Here is a 20,640-nt window from a genome sequence, read left to right on the forward strand (position 1 = left end):
ATATGAAATTGAAAGCTGTTTAACCTGGCTCTCACATCTGTCTGGTGGGAGCACTTCAGTGCTTGTGTGTTGCTCCTATGACTGCTGGCAAGATGTGAATTTTAAACCTGACTGCTCAGAGTGTGATGGAAACCCAGTATGGAACAGTACACTTGGTGGTGAAATTTGCAATTTGTTTTCTGCCGGTTAGCTGCACAAATCAGCTAATCAAGGAGCACCACAGGATTGAACCAAGCAATACAGTAAGAATTTGCAAACATTTGCCATTCCCGAAAGATCTGTAAGCCAAGAGCTGTTTGCTGAAGAAAGCCCTAAATAACATCAAATAAATAAATTAGAAAATTGCATGACCTCCACAAACAATTTATAACAGAAATGGCAAGTGAGATTCATGGCAAAAAATACTCATTGAGTTCTGAAGAAAACAGAGAAATTGTTCCTCAGCACAGTGAATCAATCTGATGTAGTTTAATTTGCTACCTGCTGCACATTGATGGAATGATGGGAGATTTGGAGTCACTTCTGACATGCTCTCAGATGAATGGGTATTTGGTCCTGGAAGAAGTTCTTCTAAGTGGCAAATTTATCTGGGATAGTTTTGAGAGCAGATTTAGTTTTGACTCATGGGATTTGCGTTGTGTCATATTTTACAGTTGTATATTCCTGAAACATTAGCCTCCTTCTGCTGCAAATTGGGCTGAACACAGGGCTCCAGACAGGGCAAAATGCAAAGCCGAATTTGCAGCAGAAGTCTCCCAAGTCTCCCAAAGTCTGGGCACAGGTTGAACACAGTCTCCCTCCTCCTCATGGTTTTACCCCTTCAGACCCTTCTCTTGAGAGGTACTGAAGTAAAAAAAGTAAAATTGTCTAAGCTTCTGGACAAGAGTGAGATGGAGAAGAAAAACCATATACTTGACTTCTGAATGCATTGCTCATTTCTGGCACAGATTTCATATCTCTGTGTAATAACTCTTTGATCCGTATTGCAAACTGCTTCAACAATTTCTTTGGAAGAAAGTTTTCACTGTTTTCTTTATGTACTCAGTAGAGTACATAACATGAGTTAAAATTTCACCCCAGATTTGCAATGCAAAGTAATGCAGTTAACTGAAAAGTTCTTGCTTGGATCAAATGGGGATTATTTATGTTTCTTAAAAACAATTCTTACCATTCCTGGTCCAGTATTGCTTCTTTTTGGCACAACCAGTATTCACTTAGACTGAATGCATTTCGCACTTTTGTTGTTAAATTGTCACTGATGTTTTGTTTCTAAATGGATTATATCACAACCTATTTACAATGCAGTATGACACACTGAAGTTATCCTTAAAGAGAACAGTTAGGATGAGTAAGTTCAAATTAGTCAGTAAGTCCCTGCTATACAGGAATTCTTTTTCTGATGAAGATTTAATGAAAACAATCAGTCTAACAGAATTTTCAAAGTTGTGAGCTTGTATTGTAAAGTATCCTTAGTGACATCCACATTAAAGTAGATTTAAAATGGTATCATAACCTTAATTTTAAAATTTAGCACAGCAAGTGGCTCCATACCTCTTGCTGCAAGATATGACTCCCAGCTTCTTTAAGTGCATTTTTAATGGGTCCTGAGAGAAGCATTTCCACAAGCAGAACATTTTATTGTTACTAAATACCACTCACTCCGAAGTCTCTCTGTTGTTTGGAAATGAAACTTTAATAAACAAGCTGAAGCAATTCATCAACCCAGGGAACATCACACTCAGATCAAACACACCAAATGATAAGGGCTCTGCATATGCATGGAAATATGATTTTCATTCACTATGTTCCTGCTGCTCATCCTGGCGAGGGATGAGCACTCAAAAACCCGAACTCACAGCCCAGCCCTGCCCAGGACCCGTGCAGACCCCACTGCCCTGTGTGGCCACGCAGACCTGACTCTGATGTTTGGACATTTTCTTGTCTAGTGATGCTAAATAGACACGTAATAAAAAAAGTACATGAGGCTTCTAACTTTGCCTGTCACCTCTTGGACTTCTGGCTGGGGATAAACAAGCTTTGTGAAGGGGAAGCCTTTCTGTTATCATTAGTGTTCATTTTCCCCCTCAGCCCTTGCTCACAGCCCTTTCAGCATCCAGCTAAACGTTGTGTACATCCTTCCCCACACTGATTTCTCAGGGGGAGGAGGGTGTCAGGGGGCTGGCAGTGACACGGGAGGAAATTGTGCCTTTTTCTATCTGAAACTACATTTCTCGTCCAGCAAAACAATGCCAACAGTGCAGAGAAAGCTTTGATTATGCAAAATGGATGGACATATCATGCCTTTTGCAACAACCTAAGGAGTCCCACACCCGGAAAATTCCTCCCACCACCTTCCCCCGCGAATGTTTTCCCCTTTTCGAATGACATCGGTGGCACTCCAGGAGCGTTTTACACATTAATAGCATGTCTCCCTCATCTTACAGGCTCTGTAGCTTTCCTCTTCCCCTTTTATTTTAGGGCAGCTTCCCCCTTTCCCTTCTCCCATCTCAGAAACAGCCCGCCTGGCATGGGAAAAAGGAGTAAAGTGTTTTCTTGCATGACCTCTATGTATTTCACTCCGCGGGAAGAACAACGTGGAATGCACACTCAGCAGGCAGCGAGGTTCCAGCCAGTTTGTCCTCGAGGCATTTCTGCCATAAGACCCAGGACTATCCACGGTATTTCCACCCGGGATCTCCCCATACCCATCCATCCATCCATCCATCCATCCATCCATCCATCCAGCGACCCCTCCCCAGCGCTGCTGCCGCACCTGGCTGCGCTCCGAAAGCCAAGCACGAACAGCGGGCACCAAACAGCAACAGCTCCCTTTGTTTCCCATGCAAATCCTACCTCCGACAGCTGTCACATCTTCCTCCCAGGCGAAGCCTAATTATTAACAAACAGAGATCCAGCGGAATCCTCCGAACTGCCACCGGTTAAGAGCTGTCATCGTTCCCTCGCGGTGCTTAAACCTTTTTGGACCATTAATGTCACAACCCCTGCTAACTCATCGCTTTGTACTCGCTGCTCAAAATGTCTGAAATAGTTTGGAAGGATAATAGGAATGACAGGCACACTAGACAGCCATGCTTGAAATTAGTTTTCTCCAGCTGACTTAAGGCTGTTTCGTAGTGCTTTTAGGCATGCACTCCGTAGGGTTTATTAACCTAGGCTAGACATGCCATTCCTGCTTTTATTCAGGGCTGTAATAGGATGGCTGCTAGGAATGCAGCGATAGGTCTAACTCCATTCATCCCTCCGTAGTTCTTAAACCTCCCTGGGAGAGGAAATAGCTTCAGTCATCCTTAAACTTACTGAGGCTACTGTTTCTGCAGAGCAGGCTTTCACACATTGTTTTGAAACTAAAGAGAAAATCCCTGCCGGGAATGGAAGGTGCCGCGGCTGATGCGAACAGCGAGAGGAACCGGCAGCATCCGCCCCCGCCGCAAGCTGAGGCTGGCGCAGGACTTGCTGGAAGTAGCGATTGGAAGCTGAAAGTTCTTAAAAACTCTGTGAGGCAGCTGTGGCATAAAGAGAAGGAGGGGGATGTAGGGACCGCGCTGTGCTTTGTATGCGCAGAGTCACAGATGTACGCCGCGCTTCTCAAAAGGCAAAGTTCCCTTTGCAGCTGGAGGAGACTCACGGTCTCAATTTCTAAGTAAGCAGCAGCCGGGATGATGGTGGGCAGAAGAAAAGAGACCAATGCACGGCATTCCAGGTGCCTGTGATGTGGGGAGGAGAGGGGGTGAGAGATGCTACAGGACACTGCTGTTTTCACTAAGGCTGTGCTAGTCACCAAGTCCCTGCTCAGAGAAATTTGTGCTCTGCAGAGATCATAGAGCCTCTTTCTTCTTGGTGGTCAGTTAATGACCAGCCCAGGTCAAGATGCAGGAAGGTTTGTTACCATCTGTGAGCACTGGTGTCGATCTCAGTGTGGTCCCTAGTGGACAAAAGCACGAGCCACCACAGCAGACGTGTCTCTGCCAGCAGCAATGGCACACATGGGCTGGAGAACTGGAGAGGCACCTTGCAGCCAAGGCAGGCTGGGACAGAGCAAGAGAGGAGTTAGTTCTTTTGCTGCTTGTTCCACACCTGCCTGGTTTTCTAATACCACCTGGTTCACAGCTCTTTGCTCTAAATGAAAACACCATTCAGGAGACATCTCAGAAATGAATGGTGTTGGGAGAGATTAAGGAGGAAAGCAGATCACAGTGAAATCCTGGCTATGGCTGCCTCACACCCTGGGGAGGAAAGGGTTAGGGTAGCACTAATGGCAGATTTGCTTTACCAAACAGCAACTCAGTGTTTGTGCATAGCATGGGCCCCTGGTCTCTCCTCCTTCTGCACTGGCCTTCACTGGAATGATGAGTGACAGCAAGCTTGTTGCTGGTGCAAGGCAGCCATAGATGGGGACATCTGCAGGGACCACAAGCATGATGTTTGCTTCTGAATAAATGCTGCTCCTAACAGAGCTTTGCTCTCTGTGCTTCCCCATGCCCACACCTGCTGTTTCTCTTGGACATCCTCCCTTTCCTCTTTTCCTACTGCTCTTTACACAATCAGTGGGTTGGAGGGGAAGGCTCAAGGCTCCAGTTTTGTTTCTCAGTTTAGTGTGGAGTATTATTGCCAGTTTCTCCCAGAACTGGTGGCAACAAAGGGGACTCTGAATTTTCTAGGCTGGAACCTCAAGGTGGACAACCACATACTGACTGATAGCAGGGCTGACTGAACAACACCTTCTTTCTGAATACATGAAATATTTTTTTTTTGTGTCACCTATTTTGTATATTTCATGTGCCCTTCATTCACTTCAAGGCAAAAAAAAAAAAAGTTCTTATTATCCCAAGAAATATATTTCTGTTTCAGTAAGGGTCTCACTGTGCCATTGATTTGTAAGTGGGATGACACAGCACTTCAAGAGACATAAGATCCTGGTTGGGGATACTCAGGTCTAGGAGTCCTGACTTGACTGATGATCTTCTGAGAGGTTTCAGTGCTGAAGTGAACACAAGAATGTTCGATGCCAGGTTAAAGCAGGTGGTTGTTTCCACCCATGTCCACAGTTCCCCTGCTGTGTATGCTGAATATAAGAAGACTCATAAAAAGCTCCCCCAGCTCCCTCTCTTACATGGGCCTCTCTGCCAGGGTGATCCCAAAGGCCTCAATTCTTCACAGTAAGTTAAAGTCACTCAGACTTGGGGGTCAGCAGGTGACAGCTGCCTGTGAGGGTTGTGTGACTGGATGGAGAGGAGAGGTTCTTACCTCGGGTGGCAATTTAAGGACGGAATAAACTGCTCAAGGTGTGCAGCGTAGGCAGGAAATGATCAGAAAGATCTTCTGGGGCTGATTCGTTAACATGGTTCAGTCTTGGGGAGAGATTCCATAATACTCCCCCTTTCCTCAGGCTTTTTCTGATCACTGAGCAGCAACAGTGGCTGCCATCAGTGATGGGACTGGTGTATTCCCTGTCCTTACTATGGCTCTACTGCTGTTGCATTTCCCTGGCACATCAATCTGCTCCTTCCTGGAAAGAAGATACAGGCAGCAGTGGAGTAGAGATCTGATAAGGTATGCCAATTTTCTGTCTTCCTGGACTCTGTGAATGTTGTAAGGTAGGATTGTCCAGGGAAGCAGAGGGCTCACATGTGCTTTCACTCTGCTTCCCATCAGGAAAATCCTGTTCTGTAGGAGAAGAAATTTCTGCTCAGCTGTAGAGCAGTGGACCCTATTTGAGAAAACCTTTCGCTTGCAAAGGAGCTGCAACAGTTTAAAATGCCTTTGTCAGTTTTTGACCAGTACTTAAGAAATGGCCAAGGAGGATGAAGGACAGGAGGAATTCAGGATTTGCAGTTTGCATGCTGACAGTAAGCCAAATAACATAATGAACAGAGCAACTAATGCATAATTTCACTATGAGTCATCCTCATTATAACAGGAATTTGATAGATACGTAACTAGAAAGTGTAACTATCAGTTACAAATGCACATTTCTACTTGCAAAAGAAAGGACATGATATAATTAAAGCTTCAGGTTGCACATACAATAACCTTTTCTCCTCCTGTGGTCACAAATTCTCTAGCAACAATATGAGCATATTTGAAGCTGCATCCCTATCAGACAGCATTCCTTCTACCCACTTGCTGAGTCTTTTTGAAACATCAGCAGGCAGTCTCACTAATCCATAGATACTTGGTGTGAATTGTGTATTAAAGGAATTGCAGGAAGGATCTGTTGATGACTCTCCCATGCTGGGTGTCTCTGTAGAGTGTCAGTGGTCAGGGCAGCATTAGCCTGGCAGGGCTGCAGGTGTGATGTGCACGACAGGTAACAGGTTTTGTTCGGGGTGTATAATCACAGTGTCAGTGAAAATCAGACTAGCAGGAAAAAGGATCCTCCAGAAAGGGCCAAATTCTCTCATGCACATCTAGATACTCTTGGGTGTTGTGGAGCCTGAACTCAGACCTGGGTTTTGCAGAGGGCAGCTATTCTCTAAAAAGGATGAGTCCAGTGTGGGAGAAGAGAAATTCCTAACAATTATCTTGGTAACAAGAATTAATCTCACCTCTGTCTTCTAAATGAAAAAAATATCAAGAAACCCTATCGATGTCAGTCCCCAGATTTACGGCTCTGCCTGGTTTCCCTTCTTTTTCCTGTGGCAGAATAGGCAGCACCAGTGTGAATGCAACCCTGTGTTTGACCCCAGCCTTGCAGTCTTGTGCTGAGAACCACAGGACACCCAAGTGTTCATTTAGCTGAGTTACATCACAGTGACTGGCTAATCGCTTCCACATGCTGCTTGATTGTTCCCCTTTACATGCCAGCTCTGCCTTTTTCTTGCACAGCTCTTTTTGAGCCACTTGCCTAAGAGAAAATAACTACATCTGGAGTGTTGTTAAATGACCCAGAAGCTGCTGTTTTGCAGACTGACAGTGTTTGATGCAAATAGATGGCTTCTTGCTGTGAAAATCTCCTTGCCTGACAATCCATCGAGTACTTTCGACGATAGCTGTTTGAATTAAAACACAGGCTCCTCTTTGTATATTCACACTATCAGTCTTACAGAACTGCTGGTATTAAATTCTTCCTGTGCAGTTTCAGTGGAGGCCTCTCTACTCCCCATTTGTGCACCAGCTGCTGGTGCACATCGCTCCCTCTTTTGCCTTCAGCTTTTGCCATCTGCCACCCTTAAGTTGCCCAGGTGTCGGAAATTTTCTTGCTCTTCTCTGGCAAACATTACTCTGCCTTCTTCTTCACTAATTCAACCTTCATTTTTATGGAGGCTGATAGATCAGGATCAAACATCTGCTGCATTTCATACTTCACAGGGGCAGATGGGGAACAGAGCACACACAGTTGCTGGCAAATATAAGGGCTGGTTAACCCTTCCTTCCCTAACTTTCCTCTCCATCTTAGAGAGCTTACACTTTTCCTCCACTTCTAGATGTGTGAATTATTTAATACTTGCCAGTTAGGATGCTACTTAGAGCAAATATATCCTAAAGCAGAGCTAATTTTCAGAAACATCAAAGCTTTCACATACTGCAACAGTGTCTAGTCCTGAGGTATTGAGGAACAGCAGAATTGGAACATATTTAAGACAGTTACCAGAAAAGACACCAGAATAAGCCTTTTCTCCTCTTTAGACTGCTTCTTCTGGTGCAAACAGGGGCTACACCACTGATTTTATTATGCTTTTCACAGAGATACAGGTCAGGCATCCTTTGTGATTGCCTGAAGGGGAAATCCAGACTCACTGATCATCTTTCACAGCAATGGGTAGTGTAAACTATTGAATTCTTTTGGTAGAGATGATGAAATTAAATGATTTCCAGCATGCCCAATGCTCTTCAGCTAATCACTGAAGATTGACTGCAAGTTTGAAGAGCAACAAACCAGAATCCAATAAAACAGGCTGCTTGTACAATGCTGCTTGCTGGGCCCAGGGAATGTTTCCTGCTTAAAGGCTGGTAAAATATGTATCTGAGGATGCACACCCAACTGCTGGGGCCAGTCTCCAGTGTGATTGTTGAGTAATTCCAACAGGATTTCACACTTCAGCAATTTTACTCTCCTCAGCCTGGTTCTCAGTAGCAGTGCTTTCTCAGCCTGATATTGTGTGAGACTCTTGGGCAGAGATGGTTCCCTGCTCTGAGCAGTTCTGCTGAGCAGCAATTGCTGCCTGCTGCTTTCCCATTTGTTAAGCAGTGGATTACTGCTCAGACATTTGCAGGCCACGTTGGTCTAAGCCCTGTGTGCAATTCTGTGGATTTACTCCTCTCCTGGAATGCCATGATCAGAGGTTGTTTCTTGCTTGTTCAATAATTTCCTGAAGCACTGCTCCAATCGACACTGCTGTGATTTCCCTGCTTCATGACAGATAAAGCATTGTGCTATTCACCTTTCACAGAAACACCAAATTGGCCACTTAGATGCTCTCTGGTTTTACACACAGTGCCTGGCTGTTTCTCCAACTCCTGATTGCTTTTTCTGTCCACACTTCCCTATTCCTATGTTAATATTCTCCAGCAACTTTAGCAAAATATTGCTAGATAATTCCTTTTTTTTTTTTTTGCCAATCCCCTGCAAATCATTTACCATGCAGAACTCTGCTTTCTTCAGGATTCCGGTATCTCCTTTAATCTGTTCTTCCTTTTATTCTCTACTCAGCTGCTGCTGCCTTGCTTTGGTGGAATAGTCACTTGTCTGATGAAGCTCATGCTTCTATTTCTGTTCTCTCTCTTTTGAAAGGTCCTTTGCATCAGTGAGATGCCTCTTTGGGTTTCTTTGATGATTTGGTGCTGTATACTGAGCTCTGCACCCCAGGAGTGAAAGATCAAGGTGGAAAGATCCCGTTGTGGAGAGAGTGAGCAAAGGGGGAGGGAAGGGGGTTCTCCCATACCCCAGTGAGGGAGTTTTCAGTGAAGCAATAACAGAAGCAGACAGGTAAATGGCCAGGCCAGGAGCAGGACTGTGGAGAGGCCCTTTTGTAGCCCTGTGCCTCAGTTTCCCCACTCATAAACTAAGAATTATCCTCTGCCTTTATAAATTCCTTTGTGAGCTTTGCCTGAGAATTGAAACAGGATGACTGAAATTCAGACTTGCTAAGCTTATATTGCTGCTGTCTTGATGATGAACTTTAAATTCAGAAGAGCAAGAACCTAAAGTTGCCTGAGAAGCCTCCACACTGTACAGGGTGTTTGGTGCTGTGTGATCACACACATCCACTCATGAAGGCACAGTGTCTGATGCCCTTTGGCTCTTCTGTCTGAGACCACCCCAGACTCTCACGGGAGATGCTGTGGGAGTGCAGAGACGTTTGTAGGGTGAAGGAGGGGTTTGGTGGCAGCTTCACAGCCTCCAGAGAGCAGGAGGGACATTGCCTGGGCTGGATGCAAAGCCCAGCCTGTTTGGAGAAAACACCTGCTGGTAGGGACAGCAGAAACCTCACACAAGATGCCACTTTTTAATTTTCCTGATCTATATTCTGCAGCAGGTGCTTAGAGTGGCACATAAATCCACCAGCACAGGATTTATGGTTGTGAACACCAAATATTCACCAAAGCTCAAAATCTCTTCTCAGTTTTCCTGCGGAGTGACCAGAGGGATTTGATTATACTTACTGAAGCAGAGTTCAGGATTTATACCACTGAGGACAACATCTGGTCCTGAAAATACATCTCTACATTTATATAGGTTTTGTACAAAGTTATTTCTTCCTCATAAAGAAAAGCTTACAGTGCCTGTACAAACCTGCCACCTCCTTCCCATCCCCACAGCAGCTGAGGACACAGGATGTGTTTATGAATAAATTAGTTGGGGAAAAATGGTATTTGGAAACCAAGCAGAGGCTTTCCTAGAGGAAATAGGCAGAATGATAAATCTTTGCTTTTAAGACAAGCTACAGGGATACTCCTCTGGCATAAACACACATTTTTTCATTGATAAAACTGATCTCTTTTTTCCACCCTCTCTGATGAATTTTTCAATTCTGCATATGCAAAAATATAAATGTATCATCAAAAGCTGAAGTGGACTCCAGAGGAATTTAGCCAGTCAGTTATCTCTGGTTTTAATTAACTAATGGTATTTGTTTACATCTGTTTGAAATGATTTTATATTCATTATGGGTACTGAAGTAATGTTTCATTATTTCTCCACTTTTGTGAGTTTTTAAGACAACAACAAAGGAACAAGTTGTCCACAGATACACCTGTAATCTGACCTTTTCACTGCTCTGAAAAGTTATAAGAAGATTTAATCTGACCTTTTCTCTGCTCTGAAAAGTTTTAAGAAGATTATTTAAGTTTTCATGTCTGTACTTGCTCTATTTTTGGAGTCTTAGAAGTAACCTTGACTCGAAATTTGGCCTCTGAGAGAGGCACAGAAGAGGCATTACAAGCTGTGGAGTTCATCCCTACTGGGATGAGGGGCCATATCCTCACTGCATGAGAATTTCTCCAACAATACACAAACCCCTGTTGCAGCAGCTCCCAGCTGGAGCTTCACACCACAGAAACCAGCGATGTTTTAATGGCAGGAATAAAACAGACCTGGAAAAACAGTCCCAGGAAGTCTGTACTTCTGCAACTAATGTCCCAGCTGCATTGTGACCAGCATGCTGCAGGATCAGGCTCTGGTGATGCATTTGGGCCTCAGCTGCCGGTGTTTAAGGATAAAGGCACTCACAGACACACAGTCACACCCTGTGTCTAACCCTTGGCTCACTCCTCTAATCCCCTCTCCTCCCACCCACAGCCACTGCAGGAAGGATGCTTTTCTTTTCTTGATTTCCCTGCTCAGATTTCAAATGCCTCTTGGTGCAGTAAATGAGTTTAAAACCCCAGTCCCTGGAAATGCAATCCCCTTTGGGGGAAGCATGATGGATCTGGTAGTGCAGGAACAAACATCCCCAGGGTCTCGTTTATCTCACACACCATGTCTATTTACCTGGATTTTTTCCCCTCAGAGTTGCTATTATTTTTGCACAGACGACTAAAACAACTCTCCCCCCTTCTTGCCTTCATGCTCACTGGCTCCTGCTTGCTCTCCTGGTAGTCCCAGATCCCAGCTGGATCTTTAACCCCTGCCAGGCTGGTGGGCTTGAGCAGGACTCAGCCCCCAGCAGCCAGCTCCAATGCAATCCCTCAGGAAAGCAAAGGCAACTCCTTGTTCAGCCTGCCTGGCTGCTATTTGCAGAGTAGAGGTGAATAACAGATCCTCAGATGTCTCCCCAAATGTAACTTGGGTGAATCCACCTAACAAGCAAAGAATCTCCAAGTCCCTCTCGCTCTGTGTAGCCCCTCTGTTCTGATGAGGATTAGTGGGAGATGCAGGGTCAGGAAGCCCATGTGAGCAGGGAGGTCTCTGTGGCAGTGAGACACCTGCCAAGTGTGAGAGATGTTCCCTGGTGAGGAGACCTGGTTTCCCCTGTCCCTGCAGGGGTGTGGGGGGCACCGTGTGGTGTAGCTGTAGCAAAGGAGCACTGGCAGGGTGTTGGGGATGGCAGGGAAGGCCCAGAAGTGTAAAACACCCTGTGATGGGGATTTGTTTTCCAAGGGTTCCCTCCTGAGCCTGGCACAGCCTTTCCCAGGAAACAGAGCACTGGAACTTCCCCAGAATGTGGGGTATGAGAGGCTCAAGGCCCTACAGCAGTGATGAGCTCCTGCCTCCACAGAACCTGCAGGATGTGCAATATCTGTGTGAGAGGCAGCTCCAAACAAGAACCACTGGCCTGTTAGGGAGGCAGTGGGGTGGGTGTGTGGGCAGCCAGCAGCATTTGTGGTGCCATTGTCACCGCTGCCTTCTTATCCCTGTTAGAAAACTCAGGGCAGAACCAAAACAGGGGCTGCTTTCATATTTAAGGTCGGAGATACTTCAGTGTTTGTCAAGATAGGATTTCAAGACAGAAGGAATTCAAATGATACCTATCAAAGGAATAAAGAAATGGTGACATGATTAATCTCTCAGCTCTCCTGTGTAAATACAGAGCCATTCCCCAGCAGTGGATGGAGATGCTCCCACCTGTGCCAGGGTCAGGCAGAATTTGGCTGAATTCAGGGTAGCATGAAGGAACATTGATGTGGAGCCAAACAGAAACCCAGTGTTACTGGGCTGATTGCAAGTGATGTCTCCCCCACACACCACGATGAGGAATGCACGTCTGGGTCCAAAAGCAGATGTGCTTTTTCTGTTCTCTCTTTTGCAGAGAAAACAATCGTGTGCGTTAATTACTTTGGCCAGATCAGTCCTTTCAGGGTTCTTTTCCAGGGACTGCTCTATTGTGTCAAGAGCAGTGCAGCCACTGAACAAAAAGATATTGTGTGCCTGGTGTTATTTGTGTGCTTTATTTCAGTAACTCTCAATATCTTAGTTGCTAGAATATTCCTTGGAATATCTCTATGGAGAAATTTCATACCATTAATTTTTAGTATAGCTATTTCTAATGACACAGAGGATCAAGACTCTACATTTATGTACTTGGTATGATATATATTCTATATCCTCTATGGTATAATTAATACTGTCTGCTCTAATTTCTATCTTCAGATATACAAATGCATTTTGCTTTGAAAAACTTCAATCCTGACATTGGATTTTTCTCCAGAGATCTTTTGTCCATTAAATAATAACAGTCAATAATATTTGAGTATGATGGGAGAGCTATCTAAATGTTAAGTATGAACCCTGTTACTGTCAAGCAATATAGTTTTACAAAGGAAGTCTTAAAATTTCCTGAAGCTCTTGTGATTTCAGTGGTTTGACAAGAATATAAGTGAGAAGGAAATTTCCCCTTTTCCTGCCATCTGAATTCTAAGTTTGATTAATTATGACAAGAGTTTCTCCTTGCACAATCAGATTTGCTAAAATTTCCTTATTAGGTTCATAAAACTGTTTTGTGAAACAGAAAATTAGGTGAGGATTTTTTGCCACTAAGTTCAAATTTGTCTGAACTTTCAACTGGACTGTGGTATGCTATTAGAGCCTGTCTTTGATAATAACCATGTTTAAATTTCATTACTTTCTCTTCTAATTCCAGTCACTGACCATTTTACTTTTTCCTAAGAGCAGTACGAGGTGAATTACCCATGCAAGGCTGTTTAAGATGGTCCTAGAACAGCTCAAGTGAAATGCCCTCATTTTTCTTAATTTTCATTAGCTCACCATCTTTATTTTGTGTGTGTGTAGTATAAACAGTGAGTAAAAATACCTTAGTGCAGACCTGTACAGTCTGGCTTGGAGAACTGTCTCAGTAGCTACTGGAACAGTCCCAGTGGATCCTAAAACTGGGGAGGAGGGAATGCAGAGCCCTGGCCAGGGGCTGTGCTGAGCAAAAGAGTAGTAGAGAGCAAGCAATGAATGATAGACTCTTTCTCAGGCATGAGGACGTGAAAAAGAATCATAAAGATGTGATATGACCTGCAAACCCCACAGCATTTCTGGCACTGAAACCCCTCAGCCCCTCCTGCTACCCTTCTCTGCCCATCTTCCTCCCTCTCAGAAACTGCAGGTCCGTGGGTTAATGATCTCTTTAGGGCTTCCTCACACACCAGAGCTTTGAAAAGCTGGCACTGCAATCACATCTGGGCATCCTGAGGGGGAGTAGCATCACGAAAATTAGGTTTCAGGGAGAAAAGTGTAAAAGTTGCCTTGGCTGAGGCAAGAACAAGGAGTTCCTCAGTGGGATGGATGAAGGGAGGAGGGGAAACAGGGAGAGAAATTATGTTAATATGGATAACCTAGTAACATAAATTTAGCACCTAGGAGCCACCAGGTCCCCAAACCCAGGTCCTTTTTCATAAGTGACCAAAGGATATAGAAATGCTTAAAATTTAGATCTCCAGCTAGAAGGCTGTGAACATCTAATAGCCCTTAACCTGCACCATCCAGAAGCCTTTGGATGAAACCTACACAAAACACAAGTAACCAATTTTATTTTCATTTCTAGTCACCTGCTTCTATGCACCTTCAAATTCTCTGGCCCCTTTCAGGGAAGAGATTTCCTCACTCCCTTAAGAAAAAGATTCATCATTTTGTTTCCACAGGTCTTGTGAAAATCCAGGTCTTACATTATTTTTCTGAAACTTGGTCTGCTTGACTCCTAAACCTATGAGTTTGTACTTTGACACTGAAAAAGCACGATTTCAAACCTCTTTTGAATTAAAGAATGTAAAAAAGCCCAAAGATTTTTTTAAAAAGGGTAGAAAGGCCAATAATAGAGGTTAGGTGCTATTCTGCTGTGGCTTTGCTACAGACAATTTGTGTGGAATCTGTCTCCAGATGGGGCACTGTTCCTGTCACCCCTTTGTCACTGTTCCTGTCACCACTTTGTGTAGTACTCAGTGTATTTTTTAACGGAAAAATATATCTATGTGACTAAAAGCTGGTTTGTCTGACCTCAAACTTATGCAAAGCTTCAGGAAGTAAAAGGATTTCTTTTTAAAGGAAAGAATGCAGCAAAGCTTTACCAAAGCAATGTTGTATCAGATGCATTTGATGATTTTATTTGATAGGATAATTGATTTTCTTAACAAAAGCAGTTCAGTTGATCTAATCTCTCTGGACTTTTACAGTGTATTTGACATGGTGACAAGATTAGTCAAATTGCAGAAAGCAGGGAATAGTAGAATTGCGCAGGAAATATCTGGAGAACTACAGAGAGTATGTTTTGGGAAAGTTTGGGGGATAGTGGTGACCCTGGTGCCCCTTTAGGGTTGGTGGAAGAGATTGATTGCATTTATAATTCTTCAAAATTTGTGGCTGAGATGAAATCAGAGTGGATAAGCACAATAGTGGAGGTTCAGAAAATATTCAAAAAATGGGAGACTTGAAGGCTGCACAAGTAGAGGTGGAAGTGTGAAGAGGGATGTGATCATATGAAGGGCAAGGCTGGGCCCTGAGAGAATCCTGACATGAACTGTTTCTGTGAAATGGGGCTTATCCTTTTGAAAGAATAGAGGAAAAGGTGAAGTCAGGTGTTCTGGCATGCCCCAAGAGACTTTGTGAATCTATGAAGAAGCATCAGACATCCAGTGTGAACACCCCTGCTCCAGGGCTGGAGGAGATCTTACCTGGAGCACCAGGCAGTCAGACCTGGCACAGAAACTCAGAAAAGGTCTATTGAAACAGGAAACAGCTGCAGAGAAGTGCAGTAAATGCAGACTTTCTATGGCCTTGAGAGGTGTCTTTGCTGTCTACAAATGCAGCTGGGAGGAGGATTAAGGCTGGAGGCTGAGAAGAGCTATTTCAACTCAAGAACAGCACTGACACAAGAACAAATAGGTAGAAGGCTGGAAATTTTGGGAAGATTTCCAGCCATCAGAAGAATGAGGCATTAAAGCAGTTCTCTTGACAAAGAGGTGGAGGTAAAGAAATTAAACTATGTAAACTAGGTAAAATCAGTTTTATAATAACAACCTCACTGCTGGATGAAGGGGATCTTATGAAATGATGGCCTGTGACTGCAGGCAATTGGGCTCAGTGATGCAGAACCAGCTCTCTGCTTTTCTGCTCCTGTCAGGAGATCTCCAGTTTTGCAGTGATTCTGTGAAATCCTGTGCTTTGCAAGGCAGTGTCTGAGGAAGACACAGAAAAGAGACTTTGCACCAGTCAGGAACACAGACAATATGTACTGAAGGCCAGCTCTGGGACACCATGTGTGAATATCCCTGGTGTGCACCTTTGTGGGTGTCAGCATCTTTCTGGCCTCTGGATGAAGGAAGCAGCTTTCCCTGAGCTGGGCACTCCAGCCAGGCAGGACAGAGCTTGGCAGGCACAGCAGAGCAGCTGCTCTCTTGTTCCCACCCTGCAGGAAAAATGGTCAGAATCCCTTGTAACTGAGGGAGGCATGACCTGTGACTGAAACTTTTATCTAAATCCTGAAAATAGAACTGGTCTGATCCTCAACTCCCAGGAAACAGCAGCAGCAGCAGAAGGAGGAGCAGGCAGGCATCAGCTCAGCATTGGCAGTCCTCCCCTTTTCTTTCCTCAGTCCCTCAGTGGGTGACCCCCAGCTCTTGCTGCTTTGCTCAGGGAGCAGCACTGAACCCAGCCCCATCCCTGGGAGGGCTGTGGCATCCCCAGGCAGCGAGGATTGCTGCAGGCAGGGCTGCTGCTCTGCTGCAGTGCTGCTCACAGCCCAGTGCTCACAGGACTCGCAGGCACAGGCTCCTGCAGAGTGTCAGCAGCTCCTTTTACCCCCAGCCTAATTGCACAGAGCCTGCAGGGCTGTGTTAGCCCAGGTCTGGCCTGCTGCTAATCACACCAGGGCACAGGGCTGCCAGGGCAGGGCTGTGCTGCTGCACCACACGTCCTGAGGCTGCCCTGATACTTTGGCTGGATTTGCTCGTATCTGTTGGAAAATGCCACAGCTCCGTGCCACAGTGATGCTTCTCAGCAGAATGACACCATTCTCATGGGGAAATGTTCTACTGGCACAAAGTAGGTGCCTCTTTAGCTCCTGCAAAGCAGGCTAGCTGGGAAACAGCATGGATAAACGTCATGTTGCCCATGAAAGTATCTCTTGACATATTTTCAGAGGAGTGGATGAAGCAGCAATGTTGCCAGTCAAGGAATTGTTCTTGTCTGAGCAAACATCTCCTCAGTTTCCTCCTTCTGAGGGAAGAGGAGGGATAGGCACTGATCCCTTCTCTGTGGGGAGCAGCCAGGGGAATGGCTGCAGCTGTGTCAGGGGAGGTTTAGGTTGAGTATCAGGAAAACCTTCTTCACCCAGAGGGTGGTCAGGCACTGAACAGGCTCCCCAGTGAAGTGGCCACAGCCACTTGGGGTGTTCTGTGCAGGGCCAGGACTTAATGATCCTCGAGGGTCCCCTCCAACTCAAGACATTCTGTGACTCTGTATTAAAACTCATCCTGTGACAGATCCTGCCTTCTGAGCATGAAGGTACTTGCAAAGCCCATAAATTTACTATGATATTCAAGTCAGGAAGCAAAAGGGACTCTGTTCCTACAAATGTCTGCACATTTTCTTTTATAAAGTCCATGAAGAGTAAGTGCACTGTGTGCAGGTGGTATTGTCTGAAATAGAAACAAATGTGTATGTGAGTGTTCAGATCCTGTATGCATTTGAGAAGTCCTGGTAGTTCAGGAGAGAAGAGTGAATATTTATTTCTGAAAAGGTTCTTAAGCCACAGGGTTAAAAATGAGAAAATAAGCCTGCCAAAAGGTAAAGAGCTTGGACCAAAGCTCCCTTCCTTTGGTGCTGTGTGACACCTAGTAGAGTTTCTCCAGCAGAGAAATCTTCCCTGTAGTGCTTTGTAGCTGGTGCTGGTATGTCCACAGCTTCTCCTTTTTTTTTTTTTCCCTCAGAACTGAAAAGACTGTGTCAAATAAAAAGCACAAATCTTGTCTTTGACAAAAATAGCAGAGAGAAGAATTAAAAAGACCCAGAGGACAGAAAATTAGTGTTTAAAAGAAGGAAAAAAAAATAGATACAGGCCCATTTTTCAGCTTGACTGCGTTGAGTTTTGGCTCCCATTTTTTTTTATTCTCTGTATGAAAGCCAGCATTTCTCAGAGTCAGAGGTGCACTGCTGGGTCTGCTACCATCATGAAGAATGCAGACCTTGAGGCAGCTCCTGCACCCCCAGGGTTATGGAAGTGACTTGCCCTCCTCAAAACACATGAGATTTTCTTCCAATGATGAACTTCTATAGAGAAACACTCTTCAGAAAGTGCCTGTTAAGGAAATTGCTGTAGTGCTTGTGAATACCATTTGGACTTATTCTGGTGATGAAGGATCCATTCCCCTTTTCTGTCAGTGACTAAATACTGATACTTTCCCCCAGCTTACTCCCAAGGAGAATGCAGCTACAGAGACAGACTGGCAACCATAATCTGGCACTGCTGGATGTGCTGCTGGATCCTTGGGCATTCCTTGTGTTTTGGTTTGCTCCTTCATAAAGCAAATATTTTTCCTGATGCTGAAGATATTTGTAAAACCAGGTGGTGTCCATGGAATGCCCTGCATCCCCTGGTTCCACTGGAGAGGATGGAGTGCTGCTACTCAAACCCAAGGTCATGCTGACCTTGATTGCTACACATGACTAAACCACCCTTTTTTTTACCTTGCTGCTAAAATAGATGCACTGAGAACAGTTCACTCACTCCTGCCATTTCGGCAGATTCCCTTTTACTCTGAGCACTTTCTTCAAGTCAAATGGTCAAACTGTAAAAGGTTTCTGTGCATCCAGAGGATGCCTCAGAGAGAGAGGAAGCCAGCAAAGGCACCACCACTGCAGCCAGAAGCTGCCTGAACTCAGCTACTGCAGAAGACTTTTCCCCATCACCTCATCTGAGCACTAAACAGCTGAGAAGTAATTATGCCTAATGTTCCCTGACCTCTTCCCTCTCTGCACATGGCAGGATATTCTGTTTCTGAAACACTCGCCTCATGTCCATGGCATTTGGCCTGTAGAGGCTGAGTCCAGCCACCAGAATGTCTAAAACATTTTCTTCTAATAGATGGCTCACCATAAGCTGGAAATGCGTCACACACCAGCCAGTTATTTCCACATCATAAACTCCTAATGCTTCTTTAGACTGATGGGGTTTTGTATTTGCTAAGACCTGGAAACGTGCCAAGTATTCTTCCATGCATGCCGCTTCTTTTATTTCAGTCACTGCTGAGTTAATCGTTGGGTATTTCTGGTGCTTGAAAGCCCCTCCATTTGCTCCTGGGTATGAGCTTAAAGCTGCTCCACAGCTCTCAGCACTCTGCCTAGCAGGGACTGAAAACATTCGTGCTGAGATGTGACCTCCCACCCTGGCCTTGGGGTTTGCATTGCAGGCATTGCCAGGACTTCAGGGAATTCCTGGGGCTGGCACCTGAGCTGTCCTCACATCCAGGTTTCCAATCAACGAACTCCTAGAGATTTTCTTCAAGCTCTGCATGCCACCAATCCTGTTCCCCCACTTCTCTGCTTTTTTTTCTCTTCCACCAACCTTGCCCACTAAAATCCCAGTAGATCTGGGAGGTTCAGCTTATCAGCGTTTGCTGGAAGGAGAGCTGTGTGGGAGGCCAGTGAGCATAAATGCAGATTTTCAGTGATGGCTTGACTTCTGTGCTCAGATCTCTGGTGATCCCGTTGGGATACAATTGACTGTTTGTCCCAAGAACCAAAAGGCAATTCTGTTCCATTAATCACTCTGCTAGCTGGCTTTTAATGGTCTTATCAACACGCTTTCTTGTCTGCAGACTGTTCCATCTTTGAAGTGCTCTGCCTGCTCACCTCTCCCTTTAATTTGTTCCTTTTATGGCAAGACTCTGGTAACTGCAGAATTTCCTCTTTTCCCCAGTCTCCAAGTCTGATGTGCTTTCCAGATTCTCCAGCTGCTCAACACTAGTTAAGACTGTGCCAACTTGTCAGATAACTCGTTTATTTTTCCCCCCCCCAGAGGTTTGTATGTACAAAGCTTCAGGCATAAAAATTGCTTTGGCCCTGAAGCTTGGCAGACACACCTCAGGGCAGTAGCAAGTACCTTTGCCAGGTTAAAAACAGTGATAATACTTTTGACTATTTGTTTCAGTAGTGAGAGTGAAAACTAATAGTTTGTACGATGGAGGAGTGTATGAGCTTATTTAACTGAAGCGGGTTTGATTTAGAACAAGGATTTTGCAAGGGATTCAGCCTCAACACAGCCTTTTGCAGTGCTTTAAATCCCTCCTCTTTCCTCTTTTGAGGTTAATGTAGTTGTGCTTACGCAAGGAGGAGGGTGTATTCTGCAACTTGACACTTTGTTTTCCAAATGCACCCAGGAAGGAGGAGCTAATTGCACCCACAGACCTATTTGCATATGCACATGCATGCAAATGCACACAGGCAATGCATGCATGGTTTGTTTCCTCTTTGTCCTTTCTAAAGGCTCTGACCTTGGACCAGCTCTTCTCCTGCAGCTACAGAGCTGCTCCTTCCAGAGCTCTGCAGGGCTGCTCCCCACAAACAAAAGCTTTAGCTCCTCACAAGTACCTGTGAGCCACTGCTCATGAATCCTGGCTTCCCTGGCTGACACCAGACCTCTCCACACGCAGGGAATCCTTCAAATGTCAGCTCCCACAGGGACTCCTTTGAAAGGACTGCAATAATAGTGATGCTTTTCACTTCTGCCACACTTCTCATCACAGGAGAGCAAAGCATCCCCTCAGCACTGGGTCCTGTCTACAGAGGGGAATGCTGACATCCTCTGCCCTAAAAGCACAAAAAAATTCTTGTCTTGAGTGCAGACCTCAACAGAAATGCCCACTATGGTTGTGGCCACTGCACTGAGCTGTAAAGTACAGATCAGGACATGGCTACAAGCAGCAGGATGTCATCCATGGAAGGAGGGAAGGAAGGAAGGGTAAGGCAGTTAGAGCAATGAAATCCTGCCTTTACTGCATCCAGGCTATATGAATTAACCAGATTCAGCCCAAAGTATTTTCAAATCACAGCAAACTGCTAAAAATATTAGTAAACAAAAACGTCTACAAGATCACCTCTGCATTAACAGCATATCCCCCTGATCTAGAATCTTACACAGCTGTGTACAGGTGAACAGAACCTCACACTTCAACACAGGCAAAATGTATAAATATTTTGTGATGCCTAGAAATCAGTTTAAACAATGCAGTGAGTTTATTCTG

General features: G+C 44.9%; 1 protein-coding gene across 2 annotated transcripts in view; it reads right to left on the reverse strand.

Moving 5' to 3' along the window:
* KCNMB2 (potassium calcium-activated channel subfamily M regulatory beta subunit 2) overlaps nt 1-20,640 on the reverse strand; it is a 139,377-nt gene that overhangs the window by 90,759 nt on the left and 27,978 nt on the right. Inside the window, exon 1 of one of the 2 annotated variants that reach the window (XM_023932856.2) lies at nt 2,854-2,920. The exons of the other annotated variant lie outside the window; for it this stretch is intronic. The gene's annotated coding sequence lies outside the window, so the exon portion shown is untranslated. Of the gene's footprint in view, nt 1-2,853; nt 2,921-20,640 lie in introns of those variants that run through there. 2 annotated transcript variants of the gene reach the window in all.

Source organism: Cyanistes caeruleus, chromosome 10 (genome assembly GCF_971803275.1).
Source record: "Cyanistes caeruleus chromosome 10, bCyaCae1.hap1.1, whole genome shotgun sequence".
NCBI lineage: Eukaryota > Metazoa > Chordata > Aves > Passeriformes > Paridae > Cyanistes > Cyanistes caeruleus.